We start from the raw sequence: 14525 nt of genomic DNA on the forward strand, positions 1-14525 counted from the left end.
CTTTCAGGAGTGCCAGTTCTGCAAGGTTCGCAGGAGAGCTTCTGTAAAGTTTGGAATGTAGGAGACGAGGTACTGGCAGAAGTAAAGCTGTGAGTTCCGGGCGTGAGTCGTGCTTCGGTAGCTCGGTTGGTAGAGCACTTGCCCGCGAAAGGCAAAGGTCCCGAGTTCGAGTCTCGGTCGGGCACACAGTTTTAATCTGCCAGGAAGTTTCATTCGTATACGTCTTTCTCGTATTTACAGCGCCTGATTTGCACCTGTTGGGCAAAGGTGGAACAAATTTTTTTTCCAGTGTAAAGTGGTCCTACATTAACAGATTGGAACATCCACCACGTTTCGCGGCCATATGAAAATTACAGCCCACCTTGCACCTCCGTGGGTAGCTGCTCTTTAATTATAACCACCAGGTATAGCTAAAGATTACGCAGCGGGTGTCTCACTCAGAAATCGCATTTGAATGTTGGCTGTTTGTCAGAAGGTCGAGTTATCTCTCTAGTAAGAAGAAGATACGTATACCAGCACGTGTTTGAATTCGACAACGGCTGGATGGTGAGCTATCGAGACTGCAGTTTATCGTTCAGCGATACCGCTGCTGGCGTTGATCAGGATTCCATGACTGCCATGTGAACATGGAATCTAAGGGTTCAGGCGAGCCGTATTCAATTCCGCGAAGGACTGTAGCAGCCCCACAAGTCTAGTACTTGAGAGGACAGAATCGCTTGGCCATGCAGAATCATACAGGCACATCACGTACCTAGAGCGAGGAAATGAGCTTATTCGCAGTAAGACAAAAGACTTCTCTTGACGCGGCGCTAGAGAAAGGCATGCCGACAAAGGTGCGTCCAACGAGAATCCTGGACGCAGGAGTGACCACATGTCGTCGTCTGAGAAGAGTCCCGAATCAGCGTTCAGCATCACGATGGACGTAGCCGTGCGTTGAGGCTCCAAGGAGAACTAACGCCCCCGTTCTGCATTCGTGAACATTAGTTGGGTGCAGCATTTGATGTGATTGTACGGGTTACCATCAGGTAAAGACAATGATCTTTGGTTCTCTCAGCTGTTACGTTTCTGACGTGTTACGGCGGGTGACTAGGCCCTAACTTCGAGATGTACATATACATCTATATTCTGCAAAGCATTGTGAAGTGCATGGTAGTGGGTACGCCCCACTGTAGCGGCTATTAGGGTTTTCACCCATTCCATTCACACATGGAACGCTAGGAAAACGTTTTTTTTTTTTTTTAATGACTCTGTGGGTGCTGTAATTGATGTAATCTTATCGTCACGGTCACTATGACAGCGATATGTAGCATGTCACATTATATTTAATGCCGGTTTTGGAAACCTTGTTGTTAAGCTTTCTTGGGATAGTTTCCGTCTATGTCCGAGAGTCTGCCAGCTCAGTTGTATCACCACCCCAGTGACATACTCTCACCGGGCAAACAAACTCGTAACCATTCGTGCTGCCCTTCTCTGTATATGTTCAATTTCCCCTGCCAGTCCTATTTGATACGGCTCCCAAACTTGAGCAGCATTCTAGGATGAGTCGTACGAGAGATTTGTAAACAATTTCGTTTTTCAGAATGAGATTTTCACTCTGCAGCGGATCTCATTTTTGCGTGGAAAATGGTTATGGATGAATAAAAAATACTTATTTACTTCGTAAATTTTGATTCGCTGAAACTAAAACTCTCCCTCTCTCCCCATAGGGTGGGGTTTGAGAGAGAGAAATTAGAGTTTTACAAATGTTCACCCAAATATTAATTTTTTCCGCAGATTTTCTTGAATTACGGCGCCAACTACCAAGAATCAAAACAAATGTTTAAGACAAAATGTACGTAGTTTTTTTGTGTAGAATCTGATTCTGCAATAAAAAATGGGGGTTCCCGTTTGAAATTTTAAAGTTGCCTCCCGCCCCACCCGCAGGGGTCTGGGGTGGCATTCTAATTTTAGCACCAGCATATGTCCCCCTCGAAAATAATCAACTTTGGATTCTACACATTTTTTTCGTGCTAAGCTTATTTTATCCGTATATTCTGGTTTGTCAACTTAAAATTTACACCCTGTATACAGGGTGTTCATTTTAACTGAAGACATTGAAATATCTCGAAAACTACACGTAGGATTAAAAAAAGTTATAATTCCATTTTGTTTGTCTCGGAGGGAGCATCCAAAGATAGCACACTCGACCTCCCCAACAACAACCCGTGCGTGAGTGGGTGGCGGGGGAACTTTGAAATCTTCAATGGGAACTCCGTTTTCTATTGCAGATTCCGATTCTACGCAAAATCTACATGTATTTTGTCTGAATCATTTTCTTCATTTCGCCACAGATGGCGCTGTAGTCGGAGGAATAGAAATCGATTCCTCAATGGCCTTGAATATCCAACGGCACGTGAGACCCCACCTCCATTCTGCGACGTTAGCACAGGCCAGTATTTTGTAACTTCTAATTGGAAACCCCATTCGCAACGTTCCATTCCTCCGACATATCGAACAGGGGACTACGCGACGCGCCACCGTGGCCATGTAGCGAACTACGACGTATACTAACAGGCAATACACTGCGATCGGAGCACACGTAGGGTGCAGATGTACAACAGACAGCAGCTCTAAACATTTCATTACTTGGGCAGTCTTTATTGCCTGCACACCTACCTATCATCTGGAGAACAGATGTGCAAGTGGACGAAGAATGTCACAACCACAGAAGAAAAAACTGAACTGATTCTGATTTATGGAGAATGAAGTCATGTTGAGGCTACTGTTACCTTGTATGCCGAGCGTTTTTCAGAGAAAGCTTGCTCCCAATCTTTCTTTTACACGGTTCTGAACGCCTTGACGTCTGATGGCAACTTACAGACTGGAAAAGGAAACAAAGCAAACGTGTTACAGCAGACGCTAATGAAATATCTGTACTAGCGGCAATGCACCATAGCCCACGAGTAAGCGCCCGGCAATAACACCGGAATTCAAAAAAATGGTTCAAATGGCTCTGAGCACTATGGGACTTAACATCTATGGTCATCAGTCCCTTAGAACTTAGAACTACTTAAACCTAACTAACCTAAGGACATCACACAACACCCAGTCATCACGAGGCAGAGAAAATCCCTGACCCCGCCGGGAATCGAACCCGGGCGCGGGCAGCGAGAACGCTACCGCACGACCACGAGCTGCGGACCACCGGAATTCCATACGTCCGTAGATAGTATTGTCGCAACACCACATCGTCATAAGTGGCAGCAACACCACGTGTAACTGCATCAAGAACTTCATGGCTCTGATTTCCATAACTGGGTAGTGTCTTGCGAATGGGTACATCAACAAATGCAAACGATCTATAGGTTCTCTGCCGAAGTACTATTTTCCAATGAGTCTACATTCACAAACCATGGTAGCATTACCCAGCGTAACATTCATCACTGGACTGTAGACAATACCCACTGGTTACGTCAACTTGACCTTCACGTCGTTGGCCGGTTAACGTATGGTGTGGCATCATGGGGATCAAATTCATCGGTCATTTTATCGACAGCACGTTGAACGGACACAAATATCTAAAGTTTTTGGAATAAGAACTACCGGTAATATTGCAGAATGTTACCCTGAACGTTCGAGGACGTATGTGGTTTCAGCATGACGGTACCCAACGCATTACACTGGACGGTGGATCGGCAGTGGAGGCCTTATTAATTGGTCCGTTAGGTCGCTGGATTTCTCTCTGTGGGAGTATTTAGAAGGTAAGGTGTACCAGCAAGTGCTAACAGGTCGACCGTATTAGAAATGCCTGTGCTGACATTCCCGCAGATACGCTTACGTCCTGAGCACTGTCATTTGAAAAACAGATCACTAAGCGTATTGGAGTTTGCGGTAGTACGTTGGAACATTAACTGTAATTGGAAAAGTAGAGTAACGTTCGCCTCAAGCCACGGCCACAGTTGCGCATCGAGTAGTCCCCTGTTCGATATGTAGGTGAAATACAACTTTGGGAGTGGGCTTCGCTATTAGAAGTTACGAACTACTGGTCTGTCCTACTCTCGCAGCATGGACGTGGGGACCCACGTGCCACTGGATATTGGATAGAACCATTGGGTAGTATGTTGTAAATTACGATTAGTACCCATTTCCATTCCTGCGATTACAGCGCCATCTGTGGCGAAACAAAAAATGCTTCGGACAAAGCATATGCAGATTTTTGCCGTAGAGTCGTAACCTGCAATGAACTGGGGTTGCCACTGAAGATTTCAAAGTTGTCCCCTGCCACCCTGAGATGGGGTGGGGTGGGGTGGGTGTCGAATGGGATGTCATTGGACGTCCCCCTCCGAGACCAACATATTGGCATTATAGCTTTCTTTGATCCGAAGAGTAAGTTTCGAGATATTTCAATGTCTTCAGTTAAAATGGACATCCTGTATACTTTTCGGGCGGTGCCCCGGGAGCAGACGAGCGAGGCCGAGTTTCTCCGGCGCCCAACGACGGTGGTCGCCGTGTGGCGGCGGCGGCGGCGGCGGCGGCGGCTGTGGTTGCCAGCTCAAAATCTGCCATTCAGAGCGGGTTAGCGTGCGCCCTTTCACTGCTTCGCTTTACGACCGCCCCGATTAGCCGATGAGGAGAAACGGCTGTTAAATGTGTCCTGTTGCACAGCTCACGGCGTTAAGTCACAACGTCCTTAAGCGGCGCAGTGATGTCATTGCGAATTGCGTGCTCGTGTGAGTCCACTCGCGTGCCGCCGTGACATTGAACTTCCATTCATTGCCAGTTGTGCTGTCTATCTCGAGCAACAATATTACTATTTCCTCGACGATCATTCCGTTGTTGATGTGTTTTATTTCAACGCATTGCGACGCGCCTCGAGCTTTGCTCGTCTTGAGTAGTGTTTGTGCACAGACTACAGGTTACAAAAAGTGTATAAGGAGTAGTCAAATGAAAAAAATGCCTAGATGAAGTGTAGGGAGTAGTCAAATGAAAACGAGACAGACGGAAAAAAAACTAAGTAACCCGTTCATTATTTCAAAAGTAATCACGGTAACATTCTTACATTTATCTCACTGTGAGAGAAAACTGTCAGTGGCTTCATAGAAAAATGTTCGCACATGGCTATGGAACCATCACTGAATCCAGGCGTGCACTACTTCGTCCGAAGCAAACTGACGGCCACAAATGTCTTTCTTTAGGACTCTAAAGATATGGAAATCGCATGGGGGGAGATCGCGACTCTGTGAAAGATCTGCAATGGCTTCCCAGCGAAACTTCTGCAACGTGGTCCAAATGACACGAATGTTGAAGGAAGGCATCGTTCTGTTGCAAGATAAGGGCCGGTCACATGCTACCAATGTTCTTTCGACTACGGTGCAGAGGTTTCACTGAAGCCCTTACACATCCTCTAGATAGCCCCGGTCTCTCTACCAATTAGTTGGAGCCCTGAAGAAAGACATTCATGATCGTCGATTTGGGTCGGACAAAAAGATACAAGCTTGGGTTTAATCATACTTCCGTAGCCAACGGCACACATTTTTCCATGAAGGTGCTGAACCCTGGTCTCACGATGGGATATATGTATTAACAGTTATGGCGATTACTTTTGAAATAATAGACAATTTACTAACGTTTTCTTCCATCTGTCTCTTTTTTATTTTCATAGCCCCTTACACAACAATCCACGAGAAATGTTCTGAAAGGGTTAGGACTTTACGTCCCATCGACTACGAGATCATGAGACATGGAGCACAAGGCTGAAATAACGGGGGAGGAATGTGAAAATGTCCTTCTGAAAGAAGCAATTTACATTAAGTAGGTTAGGGAATGCACAGAAAATCTTAGTCGGGGCAGCCGCAGGGTGGTTTGACACACAACCCTCACGAATGCTGTGTGCTGATTACTACCTCAATTTGCTCGGTACGGATATTCTGCTGCTGACGTAACATGTCTGTTCTTGGCTGCCCACAGGTGCCAGGGTCGTTTGCTTGTAGCTGCCTGGGCCAGTATGCGACTGCTGCGGGAAACGATTTTTTTCCAGGTTGGAGCTGATGGGCCGGTTTTCCCAAAATTCTCCTAAATAAGTTGTGGCCGTAGCCTACATGGTAGGATTACAGGGAGATTAATATCCTCATGACGTGTGCTGTTTCCAAAATCCGCTGTAAAAAAAGAGACCTTAAAATCCTATCAGAAGGGAACACTTTACAGAAGCACTGTGAGCATGGACAAGAAATGGTTAAGAGAACGCCTACATTCGGCTCCTGTCTCTGATTGACTGAACAGCCTGTACGTTAAATAATTTCGTGGAGCGGTCTGGAGCTCACGAAAGCGAGAGTCGGCCTGCACTCCTCGTGGAGTTGAGACAGAAAGTCGTGCGTAGGTCCTCTGGGCACGAAGTTCGTATTTTTAACTGGTGATCATTTCGAAAGTTTGGAGTTAGTAATCCGTTGTGACCAGCGAGGTTAGTTTTCCGGTGACGAAAGCTTACAAAGTATTCGAAAGTGCGTTCCCGTGGGCGGACTTTGAATTCTGCTTGGGCATATTCTGCTTTCCATCCCTTTTTCCCACTTCTGAACATGAATTAAATGTACATTGTCTATAATGCTATTTCTCCTTGTTTTAAATTTTTGTACTGCCATCACTCTAACATTTAGGTGCCTACCTATCGTTTTCCTGTGGCACCTCTATTCACCCTCAGTCGGGTCGTCTTCTGCAAATGCTTCTACTTCTGAAATATATGTTGCTGTTACTAACACTAATACTCATATTCCGATATTTCTGCTAATATGATCGCTATTTGTCTTTATCGTAGTCTGAGATGGACACACATCCATACATATAATGTTAGTACTACCGAAATCTGTATATTGAGCAAGCAGTAAAGGAGTAGGTATTAAAATTCATGGAGAAGAAGTAAAAACTTTGAGGTTCGCCGATGACATTGTAATTCTGTAATTCTGTCAGAGACAGCAAAGGACTTGTAAGAGCAGTTGAACGGAATGGACAGTGTCTTGAAAGGAGGATATAAGATGAACATCAACAAAAGCAAAACGAGGATAATGGAATGTAGTCAAATTAAATCGGGTGATGCTGAGGGGATTAGATTAGGAAATGAGACACTTAAAGTAGTAAAGGAGTTTTGCTATTTAGGGAGTAAAATAACTGATGATGGTCGAAGTAGAGAGGATATAAAATGTAGACTGGCAATGGCAAGGAAATCGTTTCTGAAGAAGAGAAATTTGTTAACATCGAGTATAGATTTAAGTGTCAAGAAGTCGTTTCTGAAAGTATTTGTATGGAGTGTAGCCATGTATGGAAGTGAAACATGGACGATAACCAGTTTGGACAAGAAGAGAATAGAAGCTTTCGAAATGTAGTGCTACAGAAGAATGCTGAAGATAAGGTGGGTAGATCACCTAACTAATGAGGAGGTATTGAATAGGATTGGGGAGAAGAGAAGTTCGTGGCACAACTTGACTAGAAGAAGGGATCGGTTGGTAGGACATGTTTTGAGGCATCAAGGGATCACAAATTTAGCATTGGAGGGCACCGTGGAGGGTAAAAATCGTAGAGGGAGACCAAGAGATGAATACACTAAGCAGATTCAGAAGGATGTAGGTTGCAGTAGGTACTGGGAGATGAAGAAGCTTGCACAGGATAGAGTATCATGGAGAGCTGCATCAAACCAGTCTCAGGACTGAAGACCACACAACAACAACAACAACAACCGAAATTTATATACCATAGTTTGTCTCGACGTTCCGTACCAGATCAGCCACCCCATCAGTTGCAGCAATATCTTGCTGCCTCCAGACTGCATGGGGTGGCATCAGGGCGTATCACTTGATCATCATTGATCCCTGTTCTTGGGCAACCTTGTCGCCGCACACCTTCACTCATTCCAGTACAGGTCCCTGTGGTCGTAGAGCTATCCGGCTTCGTTCACGTTCCCTACAATTGCATATAGGCCTTACTCGTCTGTCGACTGTAATTACGCCTTGCTTTTTCTAAGACAGGATCAGCTACAATATTTAAAGTATCAAAGTCCTCTTCCAGTCTCATCTCTTAATGCCTGTGTATTAGTAATTACTACATCTGGGGGATTTCCCATAGGACACGATCTGGTGTGCCGACTTCGTCACACTCACAGCTGGTCGTTATCCCTTTACCAAATCTATTTTCATGTGTAGGAGACGGCCCTTGTCTGGAAATTTGTTGGACTAGTCCCCTGCTTGGCTCAAAATACGTCATCTTCAGCCTTTCAATTACATCAGAACCAATTGAAACGTTATCCTTCCTGTGCCTGATGAGTTCCATCTCTGCAGTCATTCTGTCAATATTAAATTCTTTACCATTTTTGAATTTCTTGGCGGTTCTCAGAAAATTCTGAGTATTTTCTCCCAACTATTTTTCTTCAACGAATAGGTCCTAGACGACAGCTTTTTTTTTTTAATTTATAGGTCCAGATGACGTTCGCCTAAAAGTGGTTAGACTGCTACAGGACTTTTCGTTAGTGACTTTGAACTAGTAAGCAGTTTTAACCGCGATTCGCAGGCCAAACCAATGTAGGCGGCAGTTTACTTAGATCTATTTTACCTTTGTGGAAGTGTAATAAATTAATCAGGGATTGATAATAAACGTTTCCATTAAATCCATGGAGCAGTTCGCAGCGCTATTTGTTTCGCACACCACGCAAAGCCAAGAATGCATTGATTCAGACGCCCGCAGGTGTGACTCCGCACGAAGCCACGGAAGCTCCGAAGGACGGACGAAACGAACGTTTCAGTCGGGTGGAAGTGGACTCATGTTAATTTTCCCTAACACGCTCTCTTGCTCATGGACAATTGCTCCATATTTTACTGAACTTAATGACCACATTTGACACTTTGAGGTTGTGGTACAAAAAAATTTGCATTGTAACATCTTACGTACAAATATCTTGTAAAATACTATTCCTGCCTGCAGGTTTGTGCTACGATCTCGGCTATTGTGTGCGCCACAGCCAGATGCTGGTATCCGGGAAAGCAGGCTTTTGTCTAGCCTCAATATGAAGGGCTTGTCTTTGCGTAATCCTAAATACCATTTGGTCTGGTCCTTCCAGACTCGCCTAACGGCTTGTGATGACAAGTGTTTTCAAGTCCCGTTGGAAAAAAACAACTGATTTCTGGCGTGAAGCAGCACACCGAAGAGCATTGGTAGTAGCGGAAGCAGAAAATGGCAACTTTGTTGGGGCCTCCTGGTTATGATTGCCAGAAAGTCCCAAATGTTATAAGAAGTTCTTAAAGCGATTTTTGAGCTCACGAAAAGAAAATTCGGATGACTGCCCTTGATGTTGAAGGACGTCGTCTTTTGTGCTCTCTTGTGAAGCAGATGTTTGGAAGTATTTTTCGGAAGTTGGCAGTCAGCGATTTTTTAATGATCAAGCAACTTTGATTTTCGAGATGGAAAGCTTAAGAGAGTTTGTAACTTCGTTTCCTGTATGTGGGACCAGAATTCCAGCTAATCTTTTCGTGGGCGGGTGTTACGGCTATACGAGCCTGCACGTGCTCTGTGGGCTTACGGGCAGGGACCATGCTTCAGATCGCACATCCAGTAACAATGTGGAGGTGGCAACAAATGAACAAAAACTGAACCCAATAAATTCCGCTTGTTTCTGTGGAAACGTGAAGTGTGGTGCTCGAATGTGTTCGATCAACTGTCTAAATTTTATTTCTGTTTTGTTGTGAAGATTATCGGCGTCAAACGATTTATATCTTTCTTCAAACGCCTATTAATTCGAATTACTTAGCATTTCGCATCTCGCTACAAAGCTGTAGACTGCGCCCGAAGATGTCTTCTATACAGTCAATAATCTACATCAATATCCTGAACGCACATCATCGCAACTCTAGGATACGTCCGGCAATGATTTCGTTACTATCATTTCATAGGAGCTACAGTTTTCTGATACGCAACTAATGAGTCTATAAACTCACTTCTTGCTCAAACGAGGAAACCGTTAAACAAAGTTTCCACCACAATCAGGCAGACACATACGAGTAGTACTTGCATGGTGTGTATTTGGATTTCTCTACTCTTAATTCTTTACCAACATATAACGTGCCTCCGTAAGTGTGATTAAAAGAAGAAACGGCTATGGCTTTTCTGATGAATTCTTTCTTTCGATTTAAGGAACGACGATATGTTCTACATCTCTTGGCAGTAAAAACAAGCAACGTCACGATGTAAGAGTCTTTCATTCTTAACATAATGACTGCCGTCAATTACAATCTACTTCTACCAGGGTTAGCAGCAGGTGCTCCCAGCAAAACACCATCAGAAAGAGCGGCAGGAAATAGACTTCTTCCTTTACTTTTTTGTAATAACAGAAAACTGCTACACAACTGCGACATGGGGCATCTCAAAATACATTCTAGTTACGTCATTATGCAGAAAATGGTAAGTTTACAAATTGCAGTATTCCAAGACGCAACCAATGACGAAATGTGTAATAATGACTGACAAAATACCAGGCAAGTAGTCAATAAAAATTTACGACAGGGTACTGCGAAAAAGATGATAATGCTAATTCCCTTGAACGACTTAATTACAAATAAATACACATATAGACCGGTTATTATAATTCACTTATTCACATTACTCTTTGCTGGTTCATAAGCCACCTGACTAAGCACATTAAAAAAAACTATAAAATGCATATGTTTTAACACAATGTGGCGTTTTACACAATTTCTGATTCTTTTTTTCCTCTTCCCAGCTCAGAGCCACCCGAAATTAAGCTGGCCTATAGTCATTCGTTTCGAAGAAATTTCGCGAAAGGTACAGGTGATTCTAGTTTTCTATAACGAATTGTCTATGGGCAGTATGACAAAGTAGTTTCAGTTAAGAATGACAAAACGACATTCCAAAGAACATGTATGATACTGTGTCATCACTACCTCAATAGCATCGTCTTCTCAGAAAATGTTTGCGGAATTATGTAGGTTGTCCTCAAAAATTCAATAAACAGTCTTTGAGAACTTCGTTACTGGACCAGACAACTTCGTTACTGGACCAGACACTTAACTAACGCAACTCGTTGTCAGTGATATATATCGTGGACATGACATGGTGCATGACAGAGTGCATGAAGCTCAGTGCAACTATAGAACTTTGGAACGTACGTGACGGACCAATGAAAAGTGTAGCTATAGTTCAAGAAGTCTGTGCAGTTTTGCTCACAGAGTTGTTTTTACTAATAGCACAAGTAATTTTCGGGTGTTATTTTGAGCTCTATATAGCACCCTGACATCCAGTGTCACAATGGATCATCCAATAAAACAATCAAACCGATAACGTGCGTTATAAGGCCTGGACTTATTACTGGTGAAACCTTTGCCTTTTTAATACTTGAATGATAGTTAACTTTCAATAATGGGGGACATCATCTCAACGTGTAATTCCAATCAAAGTTAAACTATGGATTTTTAGTAAATACATTGATAACAGTGAAAATACTGAAAATCGTAGCAACTGACAACGTTGGATCAATCCCCGAGCTTTTGAATTTATAGTATATAGTGCCACTATATTTATAGTATATAGTGCCACAACAAAACTGATAATGAGGTCGTTAAATATGCATATACACTCTGCAGTAAACATTTTCAATAGTTAGTTATTTCTCTTTTTGGGTGTTGTCCAACAGTCACAGTACACTGCAATGTGCTATTCAAGAATGCACGTTAATGTATGCTAAAGTTTTCTAACGAACCGTATTAATATTTCACCAATGAAGAATGCATTACTTTGGTCTTTTAGTGTAATTCATGTGATCCAAACACACTGCAGAAAATAGATGGATATCGACCTCTTCAGCAATAGATCACTGTATGTGGACGTGTACGTAACTGGATCACGCAGAAGGAACTTAAGAATGCCACTATATTACAATTTCAGGAAGAGTTATTGAACTTCGTTATATCCGTACTGCTAACAAATTATTTTGGATATTGCATCTTTCGAAAGCGAAAGGCACGGGTATCACATGAAAAAGACGCACTTTTTCTCTCTTTTGACCCAGGTTTCGGTTATTACTCTATTGTCTAGAATAACTGATAAAAATTTACGATTACGGAACACTAAAACTGATTATTTTGTACATTTATTCTTAGCAATTTCCTTTGATGATTGTAAATTCTTAGCTGTTTATGTTTGTGCTGTTATGCAGGATGGCTTCGTCAGTTATTCTAGGTGATGGACTAAGAAGTTCGCAAAAAGTACGAATTTGAAAATAGTTAGTAAAATAATTAGTAAAAAGGGTTTTTTTCACACATAGTCATGTTTCAGCTGTACCCATCATGAAAACACTAGTAAATATAGAATTTTATATTTTCACATTTAAATCAGAAATTATTTATGCTTTCACATGGTAAATGACAATGTAGTATAGCATGAATGTTTAAAATGCTAAATTTCGCCATTTAAGAATTTTTCACGTCCTGTTTTCGGATACTTCGTTAATTCATTAATTTTAACTGACATCTTAGGTATGTATTTATCTTAGCTTTGTGTCTCTGGAAGACTTACATTATTTCGAAGAACTTGTTACTGGTTTCTCTTGTTCACAAATACAGTGACCGAAAAAAATTCTCAACATCAAAAAATAATTAACGTAAAGTAATGAGAGATCTGGAATACATTTCTTTAGGTACCGTATTTTAGTGATTAACACATATTCATGTAAGCATTGCGAATGTGAAATTCTGGTACATTAATGACCAGTGTAACCGACAGAATGTCGAATGCAAAAATGCAAAGGTACATGCATTGTGTCGTACATGTGCCGGGTGTCATTTTATAGAATGGAGATCCATGCCTGTTGCAGTTGGTCGGCCAATAGTGGACGGTTAATGCTGTCTGTGCATAACGTTAGAGTTGCCGTCAGGTGACGTCCCGTATGTGCTCAACTGGAGACAGATCTGGTGGTCGAACAGGCCAAGGCAACTTGTCTACTGTATATAAAGGATGTTGGGTTACAACAGCAGTTTGTGGGCGAACGTTATCCTGTTTGAAAACGTACACTGTAAAGGCTGTAGATATACTTTCCGGGACCTGAGGTCGTGGTCCAAGAACTTTTCTGCTCCTTACGTTTCGTCCAGGACTGCGCTGGACTTCCTCAGAGGCGCTGCTCCACTGTAAAGCTGTTCATAAATGGCAGCACAACAGGTCGAATCACCAGACCGGTGTACAAATTTGCAGTCAGGAGGCACGGGATAACTGCGCGAGTCCGCCTGCTGTCATACGAAATAGCACCCCAGACCATAACTGCAGGTGTAGGTCCAGTGTGTGTAGCACGCACACAGATTGTTTGCAGGTCCTCGACTGGCCACCTCCTAACCAGAACACGATCATCACTAGAACTGAGGTAGAACCAGCTTTCATCAGGAAACACAATGAGCTCTTGCTTGACACCACTGATGTCGCACATGGTGGTGATTTGGGGTCAGTGGAAAACAAGCTACAGTCCGTCTGGCTCGGAGCTGTCCTTGAAGTACCAGATTTGTAACGGTGCGTTACGTCACTGTGGTTCCAACTGACGCTCAAATTGCTGCTGCACAAGCAATATGCGCCAGAGTCATACCCCGAATCGATACTCTTCCCTCCCCGTACTGCCACGTGGCAGTCCGGAGCCTGGTCGTCTTGCGACCTTGCATTTCGTGAGCATCGCTGCCAGCAATCGTGTATAGTGGCTATATTCCTGCCAAGGCCTTACTACAGGACTCGTTCAAAATCAGTGAAGTGTTGATAGCGCCATCTTTGTCGCATTAAAGGCATTCTTGACAAACATCAACTCACAACGTGCAGTTTCAAAGATAACTAACGAACGCAGCATTTACAGCGCGTATTTAAACCAAATCTGAATAGACATCATCTTTCATATGTAGAAACATGCCTACCAACTTTCTTTTATCTTCTTGGTGTTACGATCTTTTTTTTCTTTTTTTTTTTGTCGTCAGTATACATCTGAACTCAGGTCCCTTCCAGAACTTTATTTCTTGCTCGTAATTTCAGAATGTTTGATGAGACTTTCCTCGGTTTCCAGTTCAGAGAATTCACAAATGCTGATACTCTCAGATTCTGAGCAGTTATCTAGATGTATTATTCTTTTGCAAAAATACCAGGGTGTGGTTAGGTTACACTCGCTTACATAAGAAATACAAAGGATATTTGATGATATTTAACTACAAATGAGGAATCTTTGCTTTTAAAAATCCTTAATAATCTTCAAAACAGACCTTCATTTTTCTATGACACTGCTAGGAGGAAATACTCTTGAGATTTATAACCACGAGTAAGATTGTATGTTGGCTGCGTTTAAACTATTTAATACATCTCTATTTCCGTATCTGACACATTTCCTTTAAAACTGGATGCTGTTGTGTTGGCAGGAGAGCCAACACCGTGTTACTAGGGGATGCCGAAATGCACGCGTTTTAGCTCACGCAGGCTGGCGTGAGGAGGGCAGAACTATACTGACGTGAGGTCTGGAACATGACAAGGAATTAGAA

The 14525-nt window shown here is 42.8% G+C and overlaps 1 protein-coding gene across 1 annotated transcript in view; it reads right to left on the reverse strand.

Moving 5' to 3' along the window:
* LOC124612973 (bestrophin-4) overlaps nt 1–14525 on the reverse strand; it is a 566407-nt gene that overhangs the window by 319805 nt on the left and 232077 nt on the right. The window lies entirely within an intron of this gene.

This window comes from Schistocerca americana, chromosome 4, assembly GCF_021461395.2.
Source record: "Schistocerca americana isolate TAMUIC-IGC-003095 chromosome 4, iqSchAmer2.1, whole genome shotgun sequence".
Classification (NCBI taxonomy): Eukaryota; Metazoa; Arthropoda; class Insecta; order Orthoptera; family Acrididae; genus Schistocerca; species Schistocerca americana.